Source organism: Pteronotus mesoamericanus, unplaced genomic scaffold, assembly GCF_021234165.1.
Source record: "Pteronotus mesoamericanus isolate MK-2021 breed Mesoamerican mustached bat unplaced genomic scaffold, CSHL_Meso_final scaffold_85, whole genome shotgun sequence".
NCBI lineage: Eukaryota > Metazoa > Chordata > Mammalia > Chiroptera > Mormoopidae > Pteronotus > Pteronotus mesoamericanus.
In genome coordinates this window covers 63,641,928-63,669,258 of record NW_026555329.1, presented here as the reverse complement: position 1 = coordinate 63,669,258, position 27,331 = coordinate 63,641,928, and the positions used below count along the sequence as shown (strand labels likewise).

General features: G+C 37.7%; 1 protein-coding gene and 1 non-coding gene across 2 annotated transcripts in view; one reads left to right on the top strand and one right to left on the bottom strand.

Annotated features, from left to right (window-relative positions):
* Positions 1-27,331, top strand: part of GRM8 (glutamate metabotropic receptor 8) — an 823,740-nt gene that overhangs the window by 650,232 nt on the left and 146,177 nt on the right. The window lies entirely within an intron of this gene.
* LOC129063560 (U6 spliceosomal RNA) lies at positions 12,939-13,042 on the bottom strand. Its single transcript, XR_008528352.1, has one exon. It is a non-coding gene; the product is annotated as a U6 spliceosomal RNA (small nuclear RNA).

The window sequence follows — 27,331 nt, the reverse complement described above, 5'->3', positions numbered from 1 at the left end:
AAAACTATGCCACATAAAATATGATTTAATCTGATTAAGAACTGAGAGGGCACATTTAGTCAACTGGATCTATTCCAGCATAGGCTCTTTGGGTAATTTAAAGCATCCAGGGAACCTAGTAGAGCATTAGTATTAGGGAAAATATAAATAAGGCATTGAAAATAAGAAATGTCACAAGCTTAATTAATTATTTTAATAAAAATAATGAAAACAACAGAAAAGGAAAAGAAAGATAAAAATAAAGGTTAAATTAGAAAAGACAAATCAAAGAATATGATGTAACTTAAAGGAGACCATAACATAAAGTAGAAAATGCCTCTTTATACCCATACCAAAGAGTGGCAAAGGAAGATGGAGACTCTAGACTCTTGTGGGGATAATAAAGTCATAAAAGTTATAACAAATGATATAGTAATTCTTATTTTAACTTCAGGAGGAGTAAAGTAAGTACAATTTTAACATGACGAGTAGAATAAGTAAGCTTAAAGTAAGGTTATAAACAGAAGATTATAACCTAGAATAGAAAAATACTATAACTTGTAAAAACTTATTTCCTTATGGTTGGTATACTAACATTTATGCTAGAGTACTTTTAAAAATATCAATGGAGCCCTGGCTGGTGTGGCTTAGTCGATTGAGTGCTGCCCTATGAAGCAAAAAAAAAAAAAAAAAAAAAAAAAAAATCACCAGTTCGATTACCAGTTAGGACACATGCCCAGGTTGCAGCAACCAATTGATGTTTCTCTCCCTCTCTTTCTCCCTCTCTTCCCATCTGTCTTAAAGTAAATAAATAAATAAAATATTTCAAAATATTTTTTAAAAAGATCAATGGACACATCAACATTATGTAAAATCTACCATGGAAAAGAGAATGACAAAAAAGATTGAAAAGTATTATATGCAAATATAACAGGTAGCCCCCTGCTATAGATAGAGGTTAGTACCTGATAAGAGCATGAAACTAAAATAAAGTTAATATGTCTGTTGACTGAATCAAAGTTGAACATGCCATCTTTCCTCAAAGCTTTCACTATTTAAGAGAACAAAGAGGAGAGTCAGAAGCAGGAATTTTTCCCAAGTCCTTTTACCATTTAACTGAAGTTATGTATCTTTATCTCCAAGTGAAGTTGCAGAAATGCAAATTGTGTATAAACTCAGCAATTGAGCCATAAAATAATGTTCTTTCTTTAAACTCATAAATAAATGATAGAGGGATATAACAATGTCACAATGACACAACAAGGGCACAGGAAAGTACTAAATTTTACTAGTATTCCTTTGGGTTTACTTGTTCTAAAATCATATTGAATCAAATTTACTATTTTGAGATAGTTATAGACTCACACGCAGTTATAAAAAATAATAAAGAACCCATGTTCCCTTTACTCAATTTCCCCCTAGGAATAACTTCTTTAAAAACTAAATAGACACTTTTCCAAGGAGGACATACAGATGGCTAACGGATATATGAAAAGATTTTCAAGATCACTAATTATAAGGGAAATGAAAACCAAAATCACAGTAGGATACTGTGTCACATCTGTTGGAGCAGCTATTATCAATAAGACAAGAAATAACAAGTGCCAGGGAGAAATTTAAGTGGGTGCAGGCACTATGAAAAACAGTACGGAGGTTACTCAAAGAATTAAGAATAGAGTTACCATATGACCCAGCAATCCCTCTTCTGGGTATCGATCCAAAAATTTGAAAACATTTATCCATAAAGATATATGTAGCTCTATGTTCATTGCAACATTATTTACAATAACCAAGTGTCCTTCAACAGATGATTGGATAAAGAAGATGTGGCCCAGATATACAATGGAATACTTCTCAGCCACCAAAAAGATGAAATATTGCTATTTGTGACAACTTGGATGCATGATAAAAAGTATCATGCTAAGTGAAATAAGTCAAATGGAAAAGGACAAGATCATATGCTTCGCATATATGTGGGATGTAAAACATAAGACAATAAATGAACAAACAAAACAAGCAAACAAAAACAAAGTCATAGATACAGACAACAGAATGGTGGTTACCAGCAGGGAAGGGGGTTGGGAGGAGGAAGAAGAGAACATATGGAGTCAAACATGTAGTGATGGAATGAGATGAGGCTTGGGGTGGTGTGCACACAATAGAGTGTACAAATGTTGTATTATAAATTTGTACACCTGAAATTTATAAATTATTAAACAATGTGAGCTCCATAATTTAATTGTTAAAAATGAGAAAAATAAAATAGAAAAAGAATCTATAGTGCATTGTGCTATCACAGCCAGGAAACTGACATTTATACATTCTACCAATGTTATTCAGATCTCCCCAGTTTTGTTTTAACTCATTTATGTGTGTGTGTTTGTGTGTATTTAGTTCTACTCACTTTTTCCCTGTGCACATTCCAGTATAGTCAAGTTGAGCATTCCTATTACCACAAGGGCCCCTCATGTTGCCCTTATATAGCCACATTCCCTTCCCTTCTCTATGCCTCCCTGCCCCCCAGTGTCTGGCAACAACTACTAATATGTTCTCTATTTCAATAAATTTGTCATTTCAAGAACGTTATGTAAATATAATCATACTGTATGTAAAACTTTGGGTTTTGCTTTTTTCACTCAGCACGATTCCCTCAAAATTTATCAAAGTTGTTGTCTTCCTTTTACTTGCCAAGTGTTATTCTATGGTATAACCATTTACCCTTTGAAAGACACCTGCAAAATAATTATGAAGATATCTTCTATGAGTACATATATTTGTTGCGTACATATAGGTAGCCAAAAAAAAAAAACAAGGAAGAGTGTTTCAAAAATCATTTTTATATAACAGTTTTAAAAGTTATATTTAACCTCCTAATATAGAATATTGTTAAAAAATTAGAGGGAAACTTTATTGCTATGGTATATATCTTGATCCCTCATCACCTCACATAGTAACCCCTGGGCTGTGGTACACTTAATACAGTTGGAGCAAAGGTACCCAAGTGAAAAAGTTCCCATTTGAAAATAATACCACCTGGGTCTAGGTCCTTTTAACATTACAGGCTATGAAAATAGACCTACATTCTTTCCTTTTGTGCTTCGCCTTTCTATCTTTTCCATCAATATTACACTACAATTGCTGTCTGCGACACTAAAACCAAACTCTTACTGTGTTTCCAGGACTTCCTAAATGTTGTCCCTGATCTATAATTAAGTTGTTCACTCTGCTAGGCTTTTCTGTAACTAGTTCTCATTTGACTTAGTTTTATAGCTGTCAGTTCTGTTGGTGTACCTTTTTTTTTTTTTTGCACTCAGGCCATTTCTTTAGATTCCAAAATTTAGATATGATTTCTAGGTGAAGTCATTATATAATTTTTTAGACAAATGATCTAACTTCTTTGTAAATTTTTCCTATTAGAAAACCTAAAGGGACACTGAGGTGGGCATATGCTTTATACATCTTAGTAAGAACACAGTTTAAACTTGGCAACTATGAATTAATTTCCCTGTACTTGGGCAACTAGTTATTCTATCCTTCAGTTTAATTTGTCAAAGAGTCAAATGATTTTAAAAAATAGTCTCTTAAAATATTTGATAGGCTGTGATTTCATGCTACTAAAGGAACAAAACAACTTGAAGAACAGACCTTAGGAAGTTCTGTGATGATTTAAAGTATAAAAGAAAGTTAGGCTTTGTCCATGAGTCCTTGCTATATGTTCCTTGACTTTCCCCTTCCCTTCCCTTTCCCTGCCCCCCGCTTCCCTGCCCCATGGACAAAGCCAGGGGGGAAGAGCTGAGGGAGGGAAGGTGGGAGGGGGCAAGGGAAAGAGGGGGGGAAGGCAGAGACAAATGTATTTAAAAAGTAAATAAATTAATTTAAAAAAAAATAAAAGTATTATCTGTTAGTGGTACATACTGAAGTATTTACAGGTGAAATAGCTGAAATTTGTTTTTAGCTTCAGAAGAGAATGTGTAAGTATGTTTGTGGAGAAGGGGTAGATAAAACAATTATGCAGTTCAGTTGATGGTTGTTGAAATCAGATGCAGGGGGATTCCTCATACTAGCCTCTCTAGTTTTGTGTAAACTTGAAACTTCCTTAATAAAGTGGTTTTTAAAAGCCAAAAAAAAAAAAAAAAAAGAAAAAGAAAGTTAGGGTTTAGCCTGATTTTAGCCTGAGCTCTCACTAATCCTCAGATTTGTGTTTTATTACTTAATATTTGTGGCTTCAATTTCCATATTTATGAAATTAGGAATTTAATAAAGTTAGTCACTAGAATTTCTTCCAGATCTGTTATTATCTAACTGGATCCTTCAGGTAGTAAATTATGTTAAAATGTGTTTTAATGTTTGCTTACTTATTGTTTTTTATTTTATTTATATATATTTTTCTTGTATTTTTCCATTACCACTTATTTCCTTTATACCCTCTTCTACCTCCACCAAACCCCTCACTCCTGCAATCATTACACATTGTCTGTGTCCATGTGTCCTTTTTCTTTTTTTTCTTGATCTCTCTATCCCTTAACCCCACCCACAGAGCTGTCAGCTTGGTCTTTATCTGTCAGTCTCTCTCTGTTGTGCTTGTTAGTTCAGCTTGCTCAGTAGATTCCACATATGGGTGAAGTCATATGGTATTTATGTTTCTATGACTGGTTTATATCACTTGGCATAATGTTCTCCAGATCCATCCATGCTGTTGCAAAGGGTGAAAATTTCTTCTTTTTTACAGCTGTGTAGTATTCCATTGTGCAAATGTACCATAGTTGTTTTTTCCGCTCCTCTACCAATGGATACTTGGGCTGCTTCCAAATCTTAGCAATTATAAATAATTCTGCAATGAACACAGGGGTGCTTATATTCTTTTCAATTAGTGTTTTGGGTTTCTTTGGATAAATTCCTAAAGTGGAATCACTGAGTCATAAAGCAGTCTATAGATTCAATGCAATTTCTATCAAGATACCATATTTTGACATATTTTACAGAACTAGAACAACTATTTCAAAAATGTATATGGAAACACAAAAGAACCCAAATATCCTCAACAATCTTGAGAAAGAAGAACAAATTTGGGGGAATCATGCTACCTGCTATCAAACTATACTTCAAATCTGTAGTAATCAAAACAACATGGTACCAGCATAAAAATAGACATATAGATCAATCAACAGAGTAGAGAGGCCAGAAACAAACCCATGCGTTCATAGTCCATTATTATTTGACAAAAGAAGCAAGTATCTACAATAAGCTAACGATGGTTTATTCAATAAATGGTGGTGGGAGAATTATACAGATATGCGTAGAAAAATGAAACTAGACCACCTTCTTACACTACACACAAAAAATAAATTCAAAATGGGTTAAGGACTTAAATGTTAGATATAAAACCATAAAAACTCAGAATAAACCATAGCCAGTAAAATCTTGGCCATTGCTCATAGCAATGTTTTCTCTGAAATATATTGTTAGGTGAGGGAAATAGAAAAAAGAAACAAATGGTACTACATCAAACTAAAACATTTTTGCACAGCAAAGGAAACCATGAACAAAATAAAAGGACAACCCATGGAATGGGAGAACATATTCGGTGATATATCTGATAAGGGGTTAATAAAATTCAGCTAAGCAGGGCGGGTAAGGGGTGGAGGGCTTGAGCAACAATGAAAAAGGGCTCATGGACATGGACCACAATGTGGAGATTGCTGGGGGAGAGGAGAATAAGGGACTAAATGGTAATGGAAAAAACACACAGTAAAGATTAAATTTTAAAAAAGAACTTATAAACTCAACACCAAAAATAATCCAATTGAAAAATGGACAAAAGATCTGAATAGGCACTTCACCAAAGAGGGTATACAGATGGCCAATGTAAATATGAAAAGATGCTCAATGTCACCTGTCATCAGAGAAATGCAAATTATAACCACAACAAGTATCACCTCACATGGGTCAGAATGGCTATCACCAATAAGTGAACAAACAAGTGCTAGTGCGGATGTGGAGAAAAGGGCGCCCTGGTGCACTGTTGGTGGGAATGCAGCCTGGGGCTGCCACTGTGGAAAGCAGAATGGAGTTACCTCAAAAAATTAAAAATGATACTTATTTTTTTAGATTTAATAGATAGTTTAATAAGTTTAGGGCCTCAGTCATTCATCTATACTGAGGTGATAGTGCAAGTAAACCTCACTGGTGTTTAAAAAATCAGAAATCTTTCCTATGTGATTAATAATGCATCTTATTTTTTATTATTTTATTTTATTGTTGTTCTATTATAGTTGTCCCAATTTTTCCCCTGTTGTTCTCCACTGCCCCACCTGCCCCTGCTTCCACAGTCAACCCCTACCCTGTTGTCCGTACCCATAGATCATTTATACATGTTCCTTGACTAGACCCTTCACTTTCTTTTTCCCTTCTTTCCCTCTCCCTCCCCTTGGATCACTGTCAGTCTGTTCCTTGTTTCCATGCCTCTAGTCCTATTTTTCCCATGTGTTTTTGTTCCTCTTTTCAGTTCCTCTTATAGGTGAGATCATATGGTATTTGTCTTTTCCCATCTGGCTTATTTCACTTAGTATAATACTCTCCAGTTCCATCCATGCTGTCACAAAAGGTAGGAGTTCCTTCTTTCTTTCTGCTGTTTAGTATTCCATTGTGTAAATGTACCACATTTTTTTTTGATCCATTCTTATCGATGGGCACTTAGGCTGTTTCCAGTACTTGACTATTGCAAATAATGCTCCTATGTACATTGAGGTGCATAGGTTCTTTTGAATTGGTGTTTCAGGATTCTTAGGGTATAACCCTAGCAGTGGAATCACTGGGTCAAAAAGCAGTTCTATTTTTAGTTTTTTGAGGAAATTCCAGACTGTTTTCTACAGTGGCTGCACCAGTCTGCATTCCTACCAACAGTGCACTAGGGTTCCCTTTTCTCCACATCCTCACCGGCACTTGTTAGTTGATTTGTTAATGATGACCATTCTGACTGGCGTGAGGTGGTATCTCATTGTGGTTTTAATTTGCATCTCTCTGGTGGCTAGTGATGTTGAGCATACTTTCATATGTCTATGGGCCCTTTGTATGTCTTCCTTGGAGAAGTGTCTGTTCAGGTCCTTTGCCCAATTTTAATTGGATTGTTTGTCTTCCTGGTGTTGAATAGTATGAGGTCTTTATATATTTTAGAAATCAAACCCTTTTCTGAGATATTGTTAGCAAATATATTTTCCTTCATGGTTGGTTCCCTTTTCATTTTGATGATGGTTTCTTTAGCCAGGGAGAAGCTTTTTACTTTGATGTAGTCCCATTTGTTTATTTTTTTCCTTTATTTCCCATGGCCTAGGAGATATATTGGCGAAAATATTGATGTATGGGATACCTGTAATTTTACTGCCTATGTTTTCCTCCAGGACTTTTATGGTGTCATGGCTTACATTTAAGTCTTTTATCCACCTTGAGTTTATTCTGGTGTATGGTGTAAGTTGGTGGTTTAGTTTTGTTTTGTTTTGTTTTGTTTTTTTTGCATGTCTCTGTCCAGATCTCCCAACACCATTTATTGAGGAGGTTATTTTAACTCCATTTTATGCTTCTGCCCCCTTTGTCAAATATTAACTGACCTGGGTTTATTTCTGGACTCTCCATTCTGTTCCATTGTTCTATATGTCTTTTCTTATGCCAGTGCCAGACTTTTGATTACAGTGCCCTTGTAATATAGTTTGATAATCAGGTATTTTGACACCTCTTACTTTGCTCTTCTGTCTCAAGCTTGCTGATGCTCCTTGGAGTTGTTTTGCTTCCATATAAATTTTTGAAATATTTGTTCAAATCTGTGAAATATGTCATTGGTGGTTTAATATGTCATTGTGATTGTGTTGAATCTATAGATTGCTTTAAGTAGTATAGATATGTTAATGATGTTAATTTTTCCAATCCATGAATGTGATATATGCTTCCATTTATTTGTGTCTTCCTTAATTTGCTTCTTCAGTGTTCTGTAGTTTTCTGAGTATAGGTCTTTTACCCTTTTGGTTAAATTTAGTCATGAGTACTTTATTTTTCTTGTTACTTTTTCTTGTTACATAGCAAATGGTATTTTTTTTCTGATTTTTACTTCCAATATTTCATTGTTGATATACAAAGATGCCTTTGATTTCTGAATATTGGCTTTGTAACCTGCTATTTTTCCAAATTAACTTATTGGGTTAAGTTGAGTAGGTTTTTAGTGGAGTCTATAGAGTTTTTCTGTGTACACTAGGGGTATTCATCCTTTTGGCATATCTCAGTCACACTGGAGGAAGAAGAGTTGTCCTGGTCCACACACAATAAATATGCAAACACTAATGAATACTGACATGCAAAAAAAAAGATTTTAATTAAATTGGGGACTTCTGGACAAGATGGATATGTAGGTAAATATACTTTGCCTCCTTGTACACACAAAAGAAGGAGAACAACAAATTTAAAAACAAAAAATAACCATACTGCCAGAAAATCAAATGGAAGTCCAACAACCAAGAATCTAAAGAAGAAACATTCATCCAGACTAGTAGGAAGGGTGTAGACGGGCAGCTGGGGCAGAGAGGATGTGCAGCAAGGAGGCGGCTGAAGGACCTGGTGGTCCCACATTTGTGAGTGGATAAACTGTGAGGAACACCTGGAGAGCGAGACAGATCATGTAATCCAGGATTTCAGTGCAGGAAGAGAAAGCCTCAAAACCTCTGGAAAAACCTGTGGGGGTTGAGGTGGCAGGAGAAACTCCCAGTCTCATGGAAGAGTCCACTGGAGAGACCCATGGGGTCCTAGAACATTCACAAACCCACCCACCTGGGAATAAGCACCAGAAGGGCCCAATTTGCTTGTGGGTAGTGGGGAAAGTGATGGAAAGCCTACTGAGAGCCAAGAAAGTGGCATTGTTCCCTCTCAGACACCTCCCCCACAAACAGCATCACAACACAGCAACCTGGGTTGCTCTGCCCTGGTGAATACCTAAGACTCCACCACTTCCAACTTAACAGGTGTGCTGAAACAAAGAAACATGGCCCCAATGAAAGAACAGACCAAAGCTCTAATAATAGAACTAAGCAATGAAGAGATAGTCAACCTATCAGATGCACAGTTCAAGACACTAGTAATCAGGATGTTCACTGAATTGTTTGAGTATGGTCACAAAATGGAAGAAAAAGTGAAGGCTATGTAAAGAGAAATGAAGAAAAATATACAGGGAACCAACAGTGAAGGGAAGGAAACTGGGACTCAAATCAACGATTTGGAGCAGAAAGAAGAGAGAAATATTCAACCAGAACAGAATGAAGAAACAGAATTCAAAAACATGAGGAAAGGCTTAGGAACCTCCAGGACAACTTTAAACATTCTAACATCCGAATCATATAGGTGCCAGAAGGAGAAGAGGAAGAGCAAGAAATTGAAAACTTATTTGAAAAAATAATGAAGGAGAACTTCCCCAGTCTGGCCAAGGAAATAGGCTTCCAGGAGATCCAGGAAGCTCAGAGAGTCCCGAAGAAGTTGGACCCAAGGAAGCATGCACCAAGGCACATCATTATTACATTACCCAAGATTAAAGATGATGAGAGAATCTTAAAAGCAGCAAGAGAAAAAGGGACAGTTACCTACAAAGGAGTTCCCATAAGACTATCAGCTGATTCTGAAAAGAAACTTTACAGGCAAGAAGAGGTAGGCAAGAAGTATTCAAAATCATGAAAGACAAGGACCTACATCCAAGATTATTCTATCCAGCAAAGCTGTCATTTAGAATGGAAGGGGGATAAAGTGCTTCCCAGACAAGGTCAAGTTAAAGGAATTCATCATCACCAAGCCCTTATTATATGAAATGTTAAAGGGACTTGTCTAAGAAAGAGAAGATTAAAAACTATGAAAAGTAAAATGACAACCAACTCATAACTATCAACCACTGAACCTAAAAATAAACAAAAACAAAATAATCAGACAACAAGAACAGGAACAGAATCATAGAAATGGAGATCAGAAGGGAGAGGGAGGGGAAATAATGGGGGGAAAGGTAACAGGGAATAAGCAGCATAAATAGTAGATACAAAATAGATAGGAGGAGGTTAAGAATAGCATAGATGTGAAGCCAGAGAACTTATATGTAGGACCCATAGACATGAACTAAGGGTGGGGCGTGCTGAGGGAAGCGGCAGTGCAGGGTGGAGAGGAATAAAAGGGAGAAAAAAATGGGACAACTGTAATAGCACAATCAATAAAATATATATTTTTTAAAAAGTAAGTATACAATTTTGTGTTGGGCTGCATTCACAGCCTTCCTGGGCCGCATGCAGTCCTCGCGCCATGGGTTGGACACCCCTACACTATCAGGTTATCTGAAAATAATGTCAGTTTTATTTCCTCCCTTCCAATTTGGATGTTTTTTATTTCTTTTTCTTGTATGGTAACTGTGGCTAGAACTTCCAATGCTATGTTGAATAGATGTGGTGAAAACGGACACCCTTTTCTTGTTCCTGATCTTAGGGGGAAAGCTTTTAGTTTTTGCCCATTTGTATGATGTTGGCTGTAGGTTTCTCAAATATGGCCTTTATTATATTGAGGTATGCTTCCTTTACTCCCACTCTGCTGAGCGATTTTATTATAAATGGGTACTTACATTATCAAATGCATTTTTCAGCCTCTATTGTTATGATCATGGGATTTCTGTCTTTCATTTTGCTTATGTGGTGTATTATGTTTATTGATTTGCAAATATTATACCATCCTTGCATCCATGGAATGAATACCAGTTGATCGTGGTATATGATCTTCTTAATGTATTGCTGGATTTGGATTGCCAATATTTTTTTTTTTGAGGATTTTCACATCTATGCTCATCGGAGATATTGGCTTGTAGTTTTCTTTCTTTGTTGTGCCTTTTCCTGGTTTGGGAATTTGGATAATACTGGCCTGACAAAAAAGAGTTCTGGAGTCTTCCGTGTTCTTGAATTTTTTTTTTTTGAATAGTTTGAGGAGAACAGGAGTTAGTTCTTCCCTAAATACTTGGTAAAATTTGCCTGTGAAGCCATCTAGTCCAGGGCTTTTGTGTGCAGGGAGTTTTTATTATTATTACTTTAATCTCATTAGTTATTAGTCTATTCAGGATTTCTGCTTCTCCTTGATTCAGTTTTGGAAGATTATATGTTTCTAGAAATCTGTCTATTTCATCCAGGTTGTCAAATTTTGGGGCATAGAGTTGTTCATAGTAATTTCTTATAATCCTTTGTATTTCTGTGGTATTGGTTACAATTTCTCCTCTTTCATTTCTAATATTATTTATTTGTGTCCTCTCCTTTTTTTTTTTTTTTGATGAGTCTTGTCAATTTTGGGCATATTTTCAAAAAATAGCTCTTGGATTTATTGATCCTTTGAATTGTTCTTTTAGTCTCTATGTCATTTAATTGTGCTCTGATCTTTATTATTTCCTTTCTTCTGCTTGTTCTGGGCTTTGTTTGTTGTTCCTCTTGTAGTTCTTGTAGATGTAGGGTTAGGTTGTTTATTTGAAATGTTTCTCTCTTTTTGAGGTAGGCCTGTATTGCTGTGAACTTCTCTCTCAGTATTGCCTTCACTGTCTCCTATAGGTTTGGGGCTGTTGTGTACTCATTTCAATTTGTTTCCAGAAACTTTTTTACTTCTTCCTTGATCTCATTGTTAACCCATTCATTAGCATGCTCATTCACTCTTCATGTATTTGAGTGTCTTTGAAGTGTTTTTTTTTTCCCTTGAGGTTGGTTTCTAGTTTTAAGCCTTTGTGGTTCGAGAAAATGCTTGTTATGATTTCAATGTTATTGAATTTTGGGGGGCCTGTTTTGTGTCCTGTCATGTGGTCTATCTTTGAAAATATTCCAGGTGCATTTGAAAAACATGTATATTTTTCTTCTTTGGGGTGAAAGTTTATATATATATCAAATATATATATATATATATATAAATACATATATTTATATATATTTAATCAAATGCATCATTCAGTTCCACAATATCCTTGCTGATTCTTTGCTTGGGAGATCTATCCATTGTTGACAATGGGGTGTTAAAGTGACCTATGATGAGTGTGTTGCTGTGGTTATCTTTCTTGAAGTCCTCCAAGGTTTTCCTAATGTACTTGAGTGCTCCAATATTGGGTGCATATATGCTTACAAGGGTTATATCTTCTTGATAGATTATTTCCTTAAGTATTATGAAGTGTCCTTCTGGGTATCTTTTTATAACTTTTGTGTTTAAATCTACTTTGTCTGATATAAGTGTTGCTACCCCAGTTTTTTTTCCTGTCCATTTGCTTAGAATATTGTTTTTACCATCACTTCTTTTTCAGTCCATGTAGATTTTTTGTTCTGAGGTAGGTCTCCTGGAGGCAGCACATGTGTGAATAATGTTTTCTTATCCATTCAGCTACTCTATGTCTTTTGATTTGGGCAGTTAATGCATTTGCCTTTAGGGTTATTGTTGATAGGTACTTATTCTTTGCCATTTTTTCCCTTTGTACCTATGCTCCTGTCTCTCTCTCTCTCTCTCTTTCTTCATTTTCTTAAAGCAGTACCTTTAGCATCTCTTGTAATGCTGGTTTGGTGGAAATATACTTTTAGCCTTTTTTTAAGTCTGGGAAATTCCTTATTTTGCCTTCCATTTTAAATGAGAGTCTTGTTTGGTAGAGAAATCTTGGTTGGAGGCCTTTGATTTTAATTATTTGAAATATTTCTTACCATTCCCTTCTGGCTTGTAGTGTTTCTGGTGAGTTGGCTAACAGCCTTATTGGATCGCTCTCATATGTAAACAGCTGTTTCTCTCTTGCTGCCTTTAAGATTCTCTCTTTGTCTTTAAATTTTGCCATTTAAATTATGATGTGTCTTGGAGTGATACTCTTTGGGTTCATCTTGTTTGGGACATTCTGTGTTTCCTGGACTTGCATGATTTTTTTTTCTCATCAAGTTAAGAAAGTTTTCTGTCATAAAAATATTGAACACTTCATGAATTTGCATGTCAACCTTGCACAGCAACCACACTAATCTCTGTATCATTCCAATTTTAGTATATGTGCTTCCAAAGCAAACACACATCTTACTTTTAATTTAGGGTATTAATTTGGGGTATTTATATTAAAATAAATTTGAATGTTTATGTTTATAGCCTATGAAAAATAGAACCGAAATTGGGGAGATCAATAATGACAAGTTATTTTGCTTACTTTTGTTTTAAGAAAACTGTGAACATTGTTCAGAAAATGACCATGATAGTAGTTTTTGCTCTCACAGCATCATCTTTTTATAGGAAAGCTAAGTTTATTCTGTTTAATAAACTGACTGCAAACATGGATAAGTAGAAATGACTAATTTGATTTGAGAAATGCTAATTTATTTGGAAAGCACTTTTTGATGACTATGTTTGTGAAGAATTAAGGATGTCATTGTAGAGAAGAACATGCCAATATGAGCAAAAAAAATGTGAGCTATACTGATTTTTACTCCCATTAAAAGAGAAAAATAAAATGATTGTAAAGTTCCTACTGTGACATCTAAAATTTGGTGGCCTTCAGTTCGGGACATTGAGACAATTGCTCCACACACCATTATTGCCCTTTACCTCATAATGACAAAGAGTTTGCTTTTGAAAGTGGATGTATTGGAGCTCACAGGCAGTGACCACACCTCCATCCTACCTCCACCACAGGCAGGGGCCTATCCATTTCCTGAGTCTCCTCTGAGTTCTTCCCGCTCTTTATCAGATTTTCACATATTATGTTAAACTTTTCTCCTGGGATGAAGTTTCACATCTGCTGCTATCTGGATAAGCAATTACTGGGCATCACATGAAAAATAGAAATTTTTCATATACTTTAAGAGATTTTTAAAAAAATAATTGGCCTTGGAACATTAATACCATGTTACTACCCTTCTCGCACAGCCTTCCACTGGACAAGGTGGTTCATTTTTCTGAGAGAGTGTGATGTCTCTGAACATTAGGAGGTAGTCTCTTTTACAAATTTTTTTTTAAACTGTTAGAAACCTGAGGCTGAAATAACTTCTAAAATGATAACTGGTTCTTGTCCAAGTCAGCATTTTCTCAAATGCCTTCCTTAGAACACTGTATCTGCAGGATTTTAAATAGCTCCTATGCACACAAAGGTTCTCTGGTGAAGTCCATGCAGAGAATGTTAAGTCAACTTTTTGTTTTGTTTTGTTTTCTTACAAGAATTTGTAGAGTCTTCAATATTTTAATGTACATCATGGCTGACTGAAAAGTTAGCATTGGATATTCTGTTTAATAAACTAATCTAACCATGAATCTCTTTTGATTAAAGAATATTTTGTGGAATTAAAAATTTCTTGAAAATCCCTTTAAGAAATATTGCCTAAGTTGAATTTTCTGCTTAAGGTGAATTTTACATTTATTAACTCATTTATTTCATCTTTATTATCATAATCCTGTGAGTTAGTTGTAGAATGGTCATTTTATAGAAGAAAAACTGAGATTAAAAGTAAGTTTCTTATTTAAGTTCACTCAGCTAGTGGAAACAGATGAAATTCTTGGGCATATATATTTGACACCAGTGGGCATATTTTCAGGAACGCCAAAGAAAGTGAATCAAGAAGAAGCTGGTAAATGGTTGAATAAGGAGAACTAGATTTTAGGGGAAAGATTGTTATAGGAGAAAGCTTCTTGTGTGTTTTGGACAAGAGACATAAAAGCAGAGCATACTGAGCAGGGAGTGAACTGCACAGGGTCAGGTAAAAAGTCCTGGAATTTTCATGAAGCACAGAGGAAATAGGAAGGGAATCATAGAAGGTTTATTTAAAAAGTAAATGTTTGAATTTGGATCTCAGCTTTGAGAGTGAATATCATCCCATGATTAGTGTCAGAAATGACCTGATGACAACCAGACATTAGGAAGATTAACTACAATTAGTCTATAAAAAAGATGGCTTTCAAAGACATAATTTAGCCGTGCTACCTGACCATTTAAATTGTTAATTAATAGGCATGGCTTTTACTAAAAAAACATGATTCTTTATCCTAACTACAAGTTTTTCTTAGTCTTTCAATTGGGAGAAGGAATTTTTCTTTTTATAAATCACCTCAGCATATTCTGTAGTGTTTTTGAACTTAATATTAACCTGATCTCATTTTAAGAAATTTAGGGACCTTTGAGTGAGGGATAACAGCGAGTCAATTTTATTTAATAACCATTTGTATAACGCTGGTTAATAACAGAATAATATGTATCTTATAGTTTAAATTAACTTTTACTAATTTATTTCTTCCACTTAATCATTTTTCATTTACAGTTGACATACAACATTATATTAGTTTCAGGTGTACATCATAATTATGAGACAGTGTATAACTTTCTAAGTGATCATCTGATAAATCTTATGCCCATCTGACATCATTCATAGTTACTAGAATATTATTGACTGTATTCCCCATTCTGTACTTTACATCCCCATGACTATTCTGTAACTACCAAATTGTACTTTTTAATCCCTTCACTTTTTGCCACCCCTCTTCCCATCCTCCCTCCACCTGGCAACAGTCAAAATGTTCCTAGTGTCTATGTATTTATTTCTTCTTATTAGTTTATTTTGTTTTTTTAGATTCAATTGTTGATAGATATGTATTTATTGGCATTTTACTGTTGATATTTTTTATCTTTTTTTTTCTTCTTAAAGAAGACCCGTTATCATTTCATATATTGTTTGGTGGTGATGAATTCTTTTAGCTTTTTCTTGTCTGAGAAACTCTCTATATGTCCTTTGACTCCAAATTATAGCTTTGCTGGCTAGGGCAATTTTTATTGTAGGTTTTTTATTTTCATCACTTTAAATATTTCTTGCCACTCCCTTCTGGTCTGAAAAGAGAAAACAGCTGACAGTGTTATGGGAGCACCCTTGTAGGCAAATAACTGCTTTTCTCTTGCTGCTTTTAATATTTTTTTTTTGGCCTTTAAGCTTTTGCATTTTAATTATCATGTGTTTTGGTGTGGGCCAATGTAAGTTCATCTTGTTTGGTATTCTCTGTTCTTTCTGGACTTATATGTCTGTTTCCTTCACCAGGTTACGGAAATTTTCTGGTATTATTTTTCCAAATACATTTTCAGTTTCTGGATCTATTGCTCTCCTTGTGGCACTCCCATGGTGCAAATATTGGTACACCTGTGGCTATCCCAGAAGCTTTTCACACTATCTTCAATTTCTTGGATTCCTTTTCCTTTTTGCAATTCTGATTGGGTGTTTTATGTTTCTGTATATTACAAATCACTGATTTTATTCTTGGCTTCATCTACTCTACTGCTGATTCTCTGTAAATTATTCTTCATTTCAGTTAGTGTATCCTTCATTTCTGACTGGTTCTTTTTTATGGTTGGCTTCTATGTTTTTTTCATGCTGTTAAAATTCTCGCTCATTTTCTTGAGCATTCTTACAACCATTGTTCAAAACTCTGTATCTGGTAGTTTGCTCACCTCCATTTCATTTAGATCTTTTCTGGAGGTTTTTCCTGTTCTTTCATTTGGGACCTGTTTGTCTCTGCATTTTGACTGCTTTCCTAGGTTTGTTTCTGTGTATTAGGCAGAGCGGCTACGTCTCCTGACTTCGTAGAGTAACCTTGTATAGTAGGTATCCTGTAGGACCCAGTGGTGCAGCCTTCCTTGTTACCTGAGCTGGGAATTCCTGGTGCACCTCTGTGTGGGCTGTGTGCACTGTCCTGTTGTAGTCAAGCCTTATTACTGTTGGCATCACTCGAGGAAATGCCCTCCAGGCTGATTAGCTATGAGGACTGGCTGCAACTACAGTAGAGAAGTTGCTGTGTATAAGTTGACCCTAATGAGCAGGGCTTGCCTCAGTGGGGTTTTGGTGCTCACCAAGTCTGTCCCTTTAGTGTGTCACTCATATAATCTGGCACGGAAAACTCTCCATCGGGTGCACTGGCTCTGGGGTGTCCCAGGAGATGCAAAATCAGTTACTGACTTTGCCTTACCTGGGGCCACCTGGCACAACCTGCAGAGTGATCTGCAGATGGCTACTACTTGTGCTGGGCTTGGAGGTGGCCAGGAGATATCAAGCTGCACACCAAGGCCAGCTGCTGCTAGTGCCAGGCCTGGGACCAGTTTGCGAGCAGTACATGGCATGCCAAGGCCCAATGCTTCTTGTTTGCCATTTGTGAACCTTTAAAAGATTTTAAGAAAGTCTAATCAAGAACCAATATAGGCAGTTTGTATGGAAAAGCCACTGGAACTGCCTTGGGGGGACAAAATTGGGGTAGAGCAACGTCTCAGAGAATCACTGGAATGGGTATGATGAGGGTTGGTGGAGACTCAGATACTACATCCACCTGCTGGTTCTATGGTGGGGGTGTCTCAGAAAAGGAACGATGGCCTCTGCCAGCACTTCTGTCTGGCAAAAACTTGCCCCCTAAGCTCTTGCCCTGATGCCAGATAATTCAGTTCCTCCCTCTATGTCCCTGGTGCCTTTTGAGCTGCTGCCACAGTGTTGGAGCTCAGAGGGTAAGTCCATGTGAATCTGTGTACAGACCCTTTAAGAGGAACTGCCTAGGACTCCAGAAAGCTCTGTCCCACTTAGCCACATGCCCGGCTGGTTTTTACAGCCAGAAGTTATGGAGACTTCTTTTCCTAGCTTTGGAACCCTGGGCGGGAGGGCCTGGTGTGGGGATGGATCCCCTCACTCCTCATGGGGCCCTCCACAACTGAGATATCCCTCCCAATTTTCATCTGGCACACTAGGGTGTGGGACTAGACCATTCCACATCTCCATCCCTCCTACCGGACTTGATGTGGCTTCTTCTTTAAATCTCTAGATGCAGGACTTGCATTCAGCTGACTTTCAGGATGTTCTGAATGATGGGTGTTCGGTACTTTAGTTGTAATTTTGATGTCTGATCTTTGCTAATCTCTTAAGTGTCACAATTTTGCATGTGATTTGGTGAACAAACTCATGAGACATCCATGCTGAGCTTTAGTACAATCGACTATGGACCCTCTTGGTGCTCCTTAGAAATCAGGAAAGTGAAATTTCTTTTCCTGGGATACAAACTGCTTTTGCCTTTTTCATAAAATTCCATAAAACTAGTTGGCCAATGAAACATGTTCTACCAGAATCAGAACAAGGCCTCGCTGCCATATCCCTTGCCTGACATAGGCTTATTAAAATGTTGCTGCTCCAGGACTGGGGCCAGCTCCAGTCAGCACACTACAGCTCTGAAGCCTTTTCTCATCCAGGAACTGGATACTCCTAATATGGAAGGGCTCTTATTTTATAGGGCCTTCTTTATGATCAAGAGTTTTGCATATAAAAAAATACTTTGTAAACTTCAAAACACCACGGAGTTGTTTGCTATTATTTGAGAGGGTCATAATCATTTTGTATAAAGAGTAACAGCTACACAAAGTCACATTTAAAAAAAAAAAAACCTCACCTTTGGGAGAGTTTTTGGCATATTTTGAGGTAAGTATGAATTTAGTCAGAATTAAATTTTCATACATTTCAACAGGACTAAATTTCTAATATTCATTTGTTTTCTCTGATTTTTGTTCCTGTGCATGCGCATGTGAAGTGAAATCTTTTCCCTTTACGTAGGGTACGAATTTTGTATACATACCTCACATAAGATAATGACTGGAAAATTCTTGTACTATAATTGGCACACAGAGTAGGTGCTCAGTCAATATGAGTTGAAGCTGAGAATTTCCCTTATAGGTTTGTTACATGACCATTTTTCTCTAACTTCATGTGGGTAATGCCAGATGGGAAGAGAATATACATTTTTAAAAGTTTTTTTCTTGAATTAGTTGCCATATAGCTGATATATTTTAAAAAGTACTACTAAAATTAGAGAACCAAATAAAGACTGAATTCAAAAATGCTAATTTTCCATGAGTGTGCCATTTTGCAGTCTTTTAGGAGATTATATTTATTGGCATGTAAAAGAGAGCTGCTTTTTTTGTGACAGAAGCCACACACACCTCCGGAGCACAGCGCCATCTGCTGCTGCTCCCCAGTGGTGGTCCCCAAATTGCCCAGATCCTCTCAGTGTTGAGTGGAAGGAGCAGCTGTTTGGGAGCTTTGTGGCTGCCTCTGCCCTCCTCACCGCCTGGCAAATGTACAGCTGGGCTCATGGAGCAGCAGACACACTAAGCCACTGTATTCCTCTCCACACCAGTTGCTCATTCCTCACAGAAACCTCTAATCCTTTCCCTGGCATTGTTTACCTGTCTCTTTTCTCTATTCTTGTTCTTTCTCCAGAATGCAGAATGCTAAGGGAAGATGGGATAGGGAGACTGAGAAGCTGTTTCCAGAAGGGTTCAGGACTCTGGCCGAACTGTATCCTGCTTTCCATATCATTATTTTTCATTTCCTTAACCGCAGATTCTTAAAAACCTATGTCAGGAATGTATGTAACTATATCATTTCATTTGGCTTCAAATCAACCCTCTATGAGGTTATTACTGTTTATATGGCAGGAATGATGTGAATATAAGACGACCAAGAGTTTTTCCACTCTGGGCTTCTTTTGGGGGAGAAACATCTTTGCTGTCCATGATCAAGTCAATGAATGAGTGGAGAATCAGGAATCATTGAAATGAGCTTGATTGTTTTACACTGAAAAGTTCAGAGAAAGAAACAAATATATCTAGTAGTTGTGAGGGAGAGGAATACAGAAAAGAGTGAACTGCTTTGGTGGGAGATTTTGAGAGTTAAGGAAGAAGAAAGAAATAGTCTTACAGAGAAAGAGAAAGAGAGAGAGAGAGAGAGGTGGGGGGAGGGGGAGAGAGAGAGAGAGAAGGAGAGGAGAGAAGGAGAAAATGCTTGGGATCAGGCAACCTTCCTCCCTTCCAGATCAGGAAGAAAGCATGTTCAAGAAAGATGCAAAATGATTTTAAGACATTGTGCTTGGTTTTCCTTGGCCGGTGTGGCTCACTTGGTTAGAGTGTTGTCCTGTAAACCAAATGGTCGTGGGTTCAATTTCTGATCAGGGCACATGCCTAGGTTGTGGGTTTGGTTCCAAGTGAGGGCACATACAAGAGATTCCCGGGCTGGGTGTGTATCAGAGGCAACTGACAAATGTTTCCTTCTCACATCAATATTTCTCTCTCCCTCTCTCTCTTTTTCCTTTCCCCTCTCTCTCAAATCAGGAAGTGTGTCCTCAGATGAGAGTTAAAAAGACAAACAAACTTTGTGACACATTAGATGTGTCACATACAGATTCATATTTTTTTTAACTTCTGAGAAACTTCAGTGGATATTAAAGTTGCTTCCAAATTATCTTTTGGGTATTTAGACACTATGCTCTAGTGTCTTGGTATAAATCTTCGTCTAGACCATAGATTAGAGTAAAATATCTTTGTTTTACAGCTTTCAAAATTCACAGAAATTTTCAGATGTGTAGATGTTACCTGTGGTTGTCCTGAGAACTCTACACCAAAGCTGGAGGGAACTTTACTATTCTGAGATTAAAATAATGCTTCAGGGTGACAATCTACTATTTGGCACTGGATTACTGTATGGATTACTTTTTAAAAATTTAGTATTGAATGAATTGGGATAGCCCAGGATGTTCCCTTAAGTAACTGCAGGTTGGAAATTAGCTTTTAAGTCTTATATTCTAAGATATCAAGTATCTTAACAAGTAAGAAACTATTCAGAGCAGAGGAAGGCAGTGTGGTGCCCACACCTGCGCTGGTTTATGGCTTAAAGCCCTCTTCCACCAATGGAGACTCGATGCCAAGGTGTTAGATTTGGAAGCCAACAGTGATACTAGGCATTTAAGGAACTGATGGCCAAAACCAGAAAAAAAAATAGATCTGGGAATTATAAAGAGGGTTTTCTACTGAAATAGGACAGCTATGATAAGCCTTGAAGGCCATGGGTCAGTGACTGCCGGATTTGACTCGAGGATGCTTTCCTGGATTCAAAGGCTGCACAAGCTGTGCTTCTGAAGAAGACAGCCTCACTGACCTAGAAAGGGACGGCAGAGTTGATGGAGGCTGGGAGTGCAAGTTTATCTACAATTAGGATTCGATAATAAGGAACGAGGTATCTGCTATGTATTCAGATTAAAGGAAATTTATACCCTAGGCCTGTGAGGTTAGAATCTTCAATGAGCTTTTGGAGTAGAAAATGAATATATCAGAAAGATGAGAGGAGAGAAAAAGAGACAAGAAACAGTGTGAGCTGATTTTAGAGGAATTTCTGTAGAGTTTTAAAAGAAGGAAGAGACCTGGAGACAGTTGCAAGTATTAGAGACATTAAAAGATGAGGAAAGATGACTTTTCATAAATTTTTCTCTGTCCTATGAATTGCATCCTCCCTTGGTATTTGTGAGTGACATCAATAAATGTTCAAATCATTTTTCAAAATTTTAATGGCAATTAAGTTTTTAAATATTACATAACACTGGGCCCAATTACATGGTGTATTGACTTTGCAAACATTAAGCATAATTACAATGAGAAAACCAAGATTCAGAAAATAGAAATGGTTTACCCATGACTATCCAGCCATAGCACTTGAATAAGGTTCAAGCTACTTGCATTATACAGTGGTTGCCTCAATTGACCTCCATCGTGTTTCTTACTATTAACCACTCTGGGAGGAAAGTGGGTGGAGGCCGGGCACTGGGGGACTAATAATGGAGTGATGAGAGAAATGCATTTGGGTACAAGACCTAAAATCCCACTTGGAATTTTAGTGCCAGGGTAAGAGAGGCTCAAACACAAGAAAAAAAAAAGTAAAACTTATAATAGTGCCTTAGGTCATAGAAAGTTCTTTGAAAAGGGTTGGTGCCTCATAAATGTAGGAGTATCATAGTCTTACAAAGTCATAAAATATGGTTTATGTAAACAAATATTATGTTACTGAGACCCACTTTGACATCTGTTTATTCAATTATGGTAGTTTGGTTAATATTTTATTTTTAAATTCACGACTGAAGACAAGACTTGTGGGCCAAGTAGCAGATTTTATTTCACTCCCTAAAAGATCTGTTGTCTACCCTTATAGTGGATGGTAGCTCAGCGCTAACTGGGGAAAAAAGAAACACCAAATAATTTAAGTGGCTAGCAAGTAAGCTGTTGAGACAGAGCCTGGAATTCAATAAGGTTGATAGAAGACTGTGAGTCCTGTTATGTTACCCTTGCCTAATAGAGTACGTATTCATCAGGGAACCTCTGCACAGGAAGTGCCGATTCCGTGCCTTAATAGCCAAGTCAATTGATAGCATCAGACAATAGCTGTTGTCTCTGGGCCAGTCTGCAAAGGAGTCCAATTTAAAAAAAAAAAAAAAAAAAAAAAAAAAAGGAAGGTTGTTTCTTAAAAAAATAGTTCACTGCACTTTGTGAGTGTCTAATTAAACACAAATTAGAAAAGAAAGTGAAAAAGAAATAGGACTCTAGTTGCCTTGGGGAATTTTAGATTATAAAGCACTTAAAAACTTTGTAGAAAAAAATGCAAAGTAAAAACAGAGCTGGGGAAGGACATCTGGAGATTCAAGCAGTTAAGATTTCAAACAAAGGCCAGTCCTAGAGATGTTGCTTTATTATTGGCTATATGATGGGTGAGGAAATCCTTCCTTCCAAAGAAAAGATAGTTTTATATTTAGCATCAGAATGTGTTTATGATGAAATTAGGTTTTTCAAATTCATTATGTCTTTTTCTTATATGCCCTCAGTCTATGCTCAGATTACTTGACTTCTTGTTGTCATCACTCAGTCATGATAAATTCCTCTGTTTCATCCTCCTTACTCTTTATTCCTTGCAGTATAGTCTTCATTTCAGGTACTGTATTCTTCATTTCTAACTTGTCCTTTATGGTTTCTATGTCCTGTTTCATGCTGTTGAGCATTCTTACAATCATTATTTTGAACTCTATATTTAATAAATTGCTTGCCTCCATTTAATCTAGTTATTTTTCTGGAAAATTCTTCCATTCTTTCATTTGGGGGTCTGTTTCTTTGTCTCATTTTGGCTGCCTCTCTGTGTTTATTTCTATGTATTAGATAGATCTGCCATGACCCCCAGTCTTTGTCAGGTAGCCTTATATAGTAGGTGTCCTGTGGGGTCTGGTGGTACAGTCTCCTGGATCACCAGAGCTAGGTGCTCCAGGAATGTCCCCATGTGGGTTATGTTGGCCCTACTACTGTAACTGAGTCTTTATTGCTATTGGCTTGTTTGGCGTGGGATCAACTCTCAGGCTGGTTGACTGAAGCTGAACCCTGGCCACAGCACGCAAGCTGCTGTGCTGGTGCTGACCACACAAAGCAGAATTCGCCTCAGCAAGGTTTGGTGCCTGCTGAGATCTCCCTTTGGATATGCTGCTTGTGAAGCTTACTAGATTCTGCTCTGTTGTTGTCTGAAGCTGGCCACTATATTGATTCTGGGACTCTCAGGAGGGACTCTGGTGCAGACAGATATAATACACTGCTTGTGACTGGTCCTAGGCAACCTGTTTGGAGCTATCAGTGTTACTTAATGTGGACCCATTGAGGGGGGATCCCAGTACCATTACTGGAACAACACCCCGCTTCCCCTGGGTCCCTCTGTTCTAGGTTCTTTGTCCACTCTCAATGGAAATTACGGCTCTCAGAGGCAGAGTTTGGAGAAAAGGAAAGGAACTATTTATTCGAAAGTTATATAGGTTTTGAGAAATGGCTAAATATCACTGTTAATCTTAAAATCCCTTTAAAACACCCACCAACACACACAGTCCTGCCTTTCCTCCTTTTGCCCAGCCAGGCCAGTCAGGCAGGCCAGTCAGGGGTACTGTCCTTCAAAAGAAAAAGAACAAAAGTCCATAGCTTGTCTAGGCAGGCCTCTCGCGGTCCTAGCACCATCATCTGTGTCACCGTGGTCTCCAGTTCTTAATCCAAAACCCACATGGCACCTTCTCATGGCCCAGTAGCACGAGTCCTTTCTCCTATTTCCTTCCCTCATGATCTTCGTATTGATCCCTTGTGACATGGAGCCAACCTTCTCTGAGTTCTCATGCACATGTGCTGTAACTGGAGGAGCCGCCTGCATGGCTGCTACATCTAGCTTTCCTGCTTCCTAAGCCCTGTGGTCAAGGGAGCCCCAACTCTGCTCCCAAGACCACGTGGTCAAAAGTCTCTAGTATGGCTGCTGTGCCTGGGTTTAAATCCTGGTGTGAATCTTCCCCCATAACTACGACTCCTTCTGCAGGCACTGTAACAGGGGAGCTCCCTACTAGTTACATCCTGGGATAAAGTTATGCAAACCTTTCTGGTTAGCTTTGTTGATATGCAAAATAACTGTCTTTGCATATGAGGTATGAATTCCTGCTGTTATTGACATGAAAAATGACTCTCAATGGCCCTACTCCAAGTCTCCCATCCCCCATGGCAGCCCACCTTGTTGGGAGCATGGGAGAATATCCTGTATTTTTTCTTGGACACCCCAAGTTCTGGACCCTGTTACAACAGCAATCCATCGTTGATGACTGCCTCTGCTGGGCTTGGGTGCACAGGAAGGACCAACCTGTGTACCAAGGCTGGCTGTAACCAGCACTGGACTCAGGGTCAGGTTAGCAAAACCCAAGGAACCCCCACAATATTCACCTCCACCTACTGGCTGCCTATTAGGTTTAGTCACTGAGGGAGCCTCTGGCTGTACTCCAAAAGCAAGGTGTAAGCACCACAGGGTGGGGCATGAGGGAGTCCAGATATTGGGGCTATTGCTTTTCCCCAGGCTGATACCACATGGAAAGGGACGTTCCACCCAAGAAAGATGGTGTCTGTGGTATGGGAGGATGACTCAGCACAGAAATCCTGGCAACTGACCCTTCAGCTTTATCCCCAGATCCACAAAACTCAGACTTTCCTTATGTAACTTTAGATTGCTCTATCCTCCCTCTGCTAGAGCCCAGGGTGAGTGGCTGCAAATGAAATTTTGTCCTTTGGACCTTTAAAAGGGTGCCTATGTCTCTAGCACTCTCCTTTCTCTCTTTGGCAGACAGAAACCCTGCTACTTTTCATAGTCAGATGTTATGTGCATGCTTCTCCCCGGTTCTGGCACTCTGGCCTGGGGAGCCAGCTTTGGGGTTTAGACCCTGTGCTTCTCAGGGGGAACAATCCCCCCTTCCCCACCATAGCTGAGATATGTCTTTGGAATGTCAGACACCACCTATGGGTGTGGCCCAATGCTGTTTGCATCTCCACTCTTCCTACCAGTCTCAATGTGGCTTCTTCTATAAATCCTTAACTTCTCTTCAGCTACTCTTTAGGTGGTTATTCAAGATTATTCTTCCTTAATTTAGTTGTAATTCCAATTTGGTTCTGGGAGAAGATAAGTGTAGCTTCTACCTACTCTGCTGCCATCTTGGATACTACTTACAATTTTAAACTTCCTTTTCATTCTGTAGAATATCTCAGTTTTCTCCAATATCAGAGTGTTGTAGTTTACCTGCTGTTTTCTCTTTCCCTTTCTTGCTGTTTGGTGGTACTTGGTTTAAGAAATCCTTGGATAATTGAAATGGATTCCCTCTGCTGCTATGAAAGATAACTGACTTTTCCCCCTGGATCTCTGGTATGTAGCAAAGGTCATAGCAGGATCTCTGTGGAGGTATAAGGAGGATGGGGCACCTCTGTTAGAAGGTGAGGAGAATTTTTTTCCCCAAGAAAGGTCAGCATATACACTAGCACTCTTAGTATCTCCAGGTTTTTTCAGTGTCTTTAGAAGAGCCTTCTGGTTTCTTGACTAGAGGTAAATGCCAGTTGAGTTGTATGGATGTCCAGTCCTGTTTGTGTAATGTACAAAATCAGTTATCCTGCATATAGACTATTTTCAGCACAACATTTCAATATCACTTAATCTCATGATATTCAAGTTACTTGCTGTCTCTGGGCCTTGTATATTTAAGGGGTTCTCCTTTGGCAAATTGGTTTCCTTTGAAGCTCCCTTGGTGAAAAAGGAAACCAATTTGGTTTCCTGTGTTTTGGAAGGTGAAAAATTCTCTTCACCTTCTAAAACATACATGCTAGCAGTATGTTTTAGGTTAGGAATTTTCCACTTTTATCTATCAACACACAAGCATCCACATGCTATATTTCTGACATTTCTGACATTTATTAAAATCTCTGTTGGTGACAACTCCCTTTACATTATGTACAATTACATTGTCCTTAATGACTTTATTGCCTCTTGCACACCTAGACTTTTACTGCAGAGGGGTTCTGCAATGATGGACAGCCAGCAAATTCATGATCCCCCTCTCCATTCACTGTCAATGTAATATTGAACATAACCTCACAAAATGTTTTCTTACTTGTAAATAGGGTAGTATCCTATCAATTGTGTAGATTATTAGATGTAAAAAAAGAAGTGAGAGACAGCAAAGGAATGATATTTGAATGTGGTCATAATGTAGGGTGCTGGCATTCTGAACATATGTTCTTATATGTTGGAATATTTATGAATGCAAATGTGAATTATATGGACATCTATTTTCCAGAAAGAGTTCTGGATTGCATTTTTGCTCTTTCACATGTCTGGTTTTCCTGGGATGAGGTAACTAGAAGATATGTTTTTCTGGTAACTCTTATGGATGGGGATGTTGAGAATGTCAGAGAATGTCCTTAACATTTTTAACAGTTTTATAATTTAGCACCAGTGACATTCAGGTAAAGGTAGGTGTTTTTCAAGGACTTTTGAACCTTCCGATAAGTAGAAATAGTGCTAAACTATATTATTGTTACCACTTATAAAAATTTCTTTAGATACTTCTAGTCCTTGACAGCAGGCAGATTGCTTTCTAGGAGTAAAGGAGGTATTTTGAATTTCTAATTTCTAGTGTATTTTATATTCATACAATGAAGTTGGCTATTGCAGCTGGAGTGGCTTAATGCTTTGAACCCTAAAGTTCTAATTTAAGGACTGTTTTCCCTGACAGATGTCTAGGACCCATATCCCACTCCATGCTCAGTGATGCAAGGATTTTTCATCCAACTCTATTCTATACTATCTCCCAGTGGGGGAGTTTGGGTGAACCAAAATCAAATATAATATGACTGAAGGCCAGAAAATATGAATACGTGATGTAGGGCATGGGCATGTGGCACAATACTGATTGAGAAGAAATGACTTGAGAAAGAGGAAGCTAGAGGGCAAAAAAGCCAATAGAAATCAAAAGAAAAAATCAAGTTAACTTTAGGAATCAAGGAGATTGAAAAGGTGATAAAGCCTGGAGCCAGGGAAAGATAATGAGGAAAATCAGCATATTCTGGTTATGGAATCCAAGTGAATAAGCAATAAATTCACATTTCAGGTGACTGTAGAGAGAGAAACTTTTTCTTATGCGATAAGTTGTTCTTGGAGCCCTG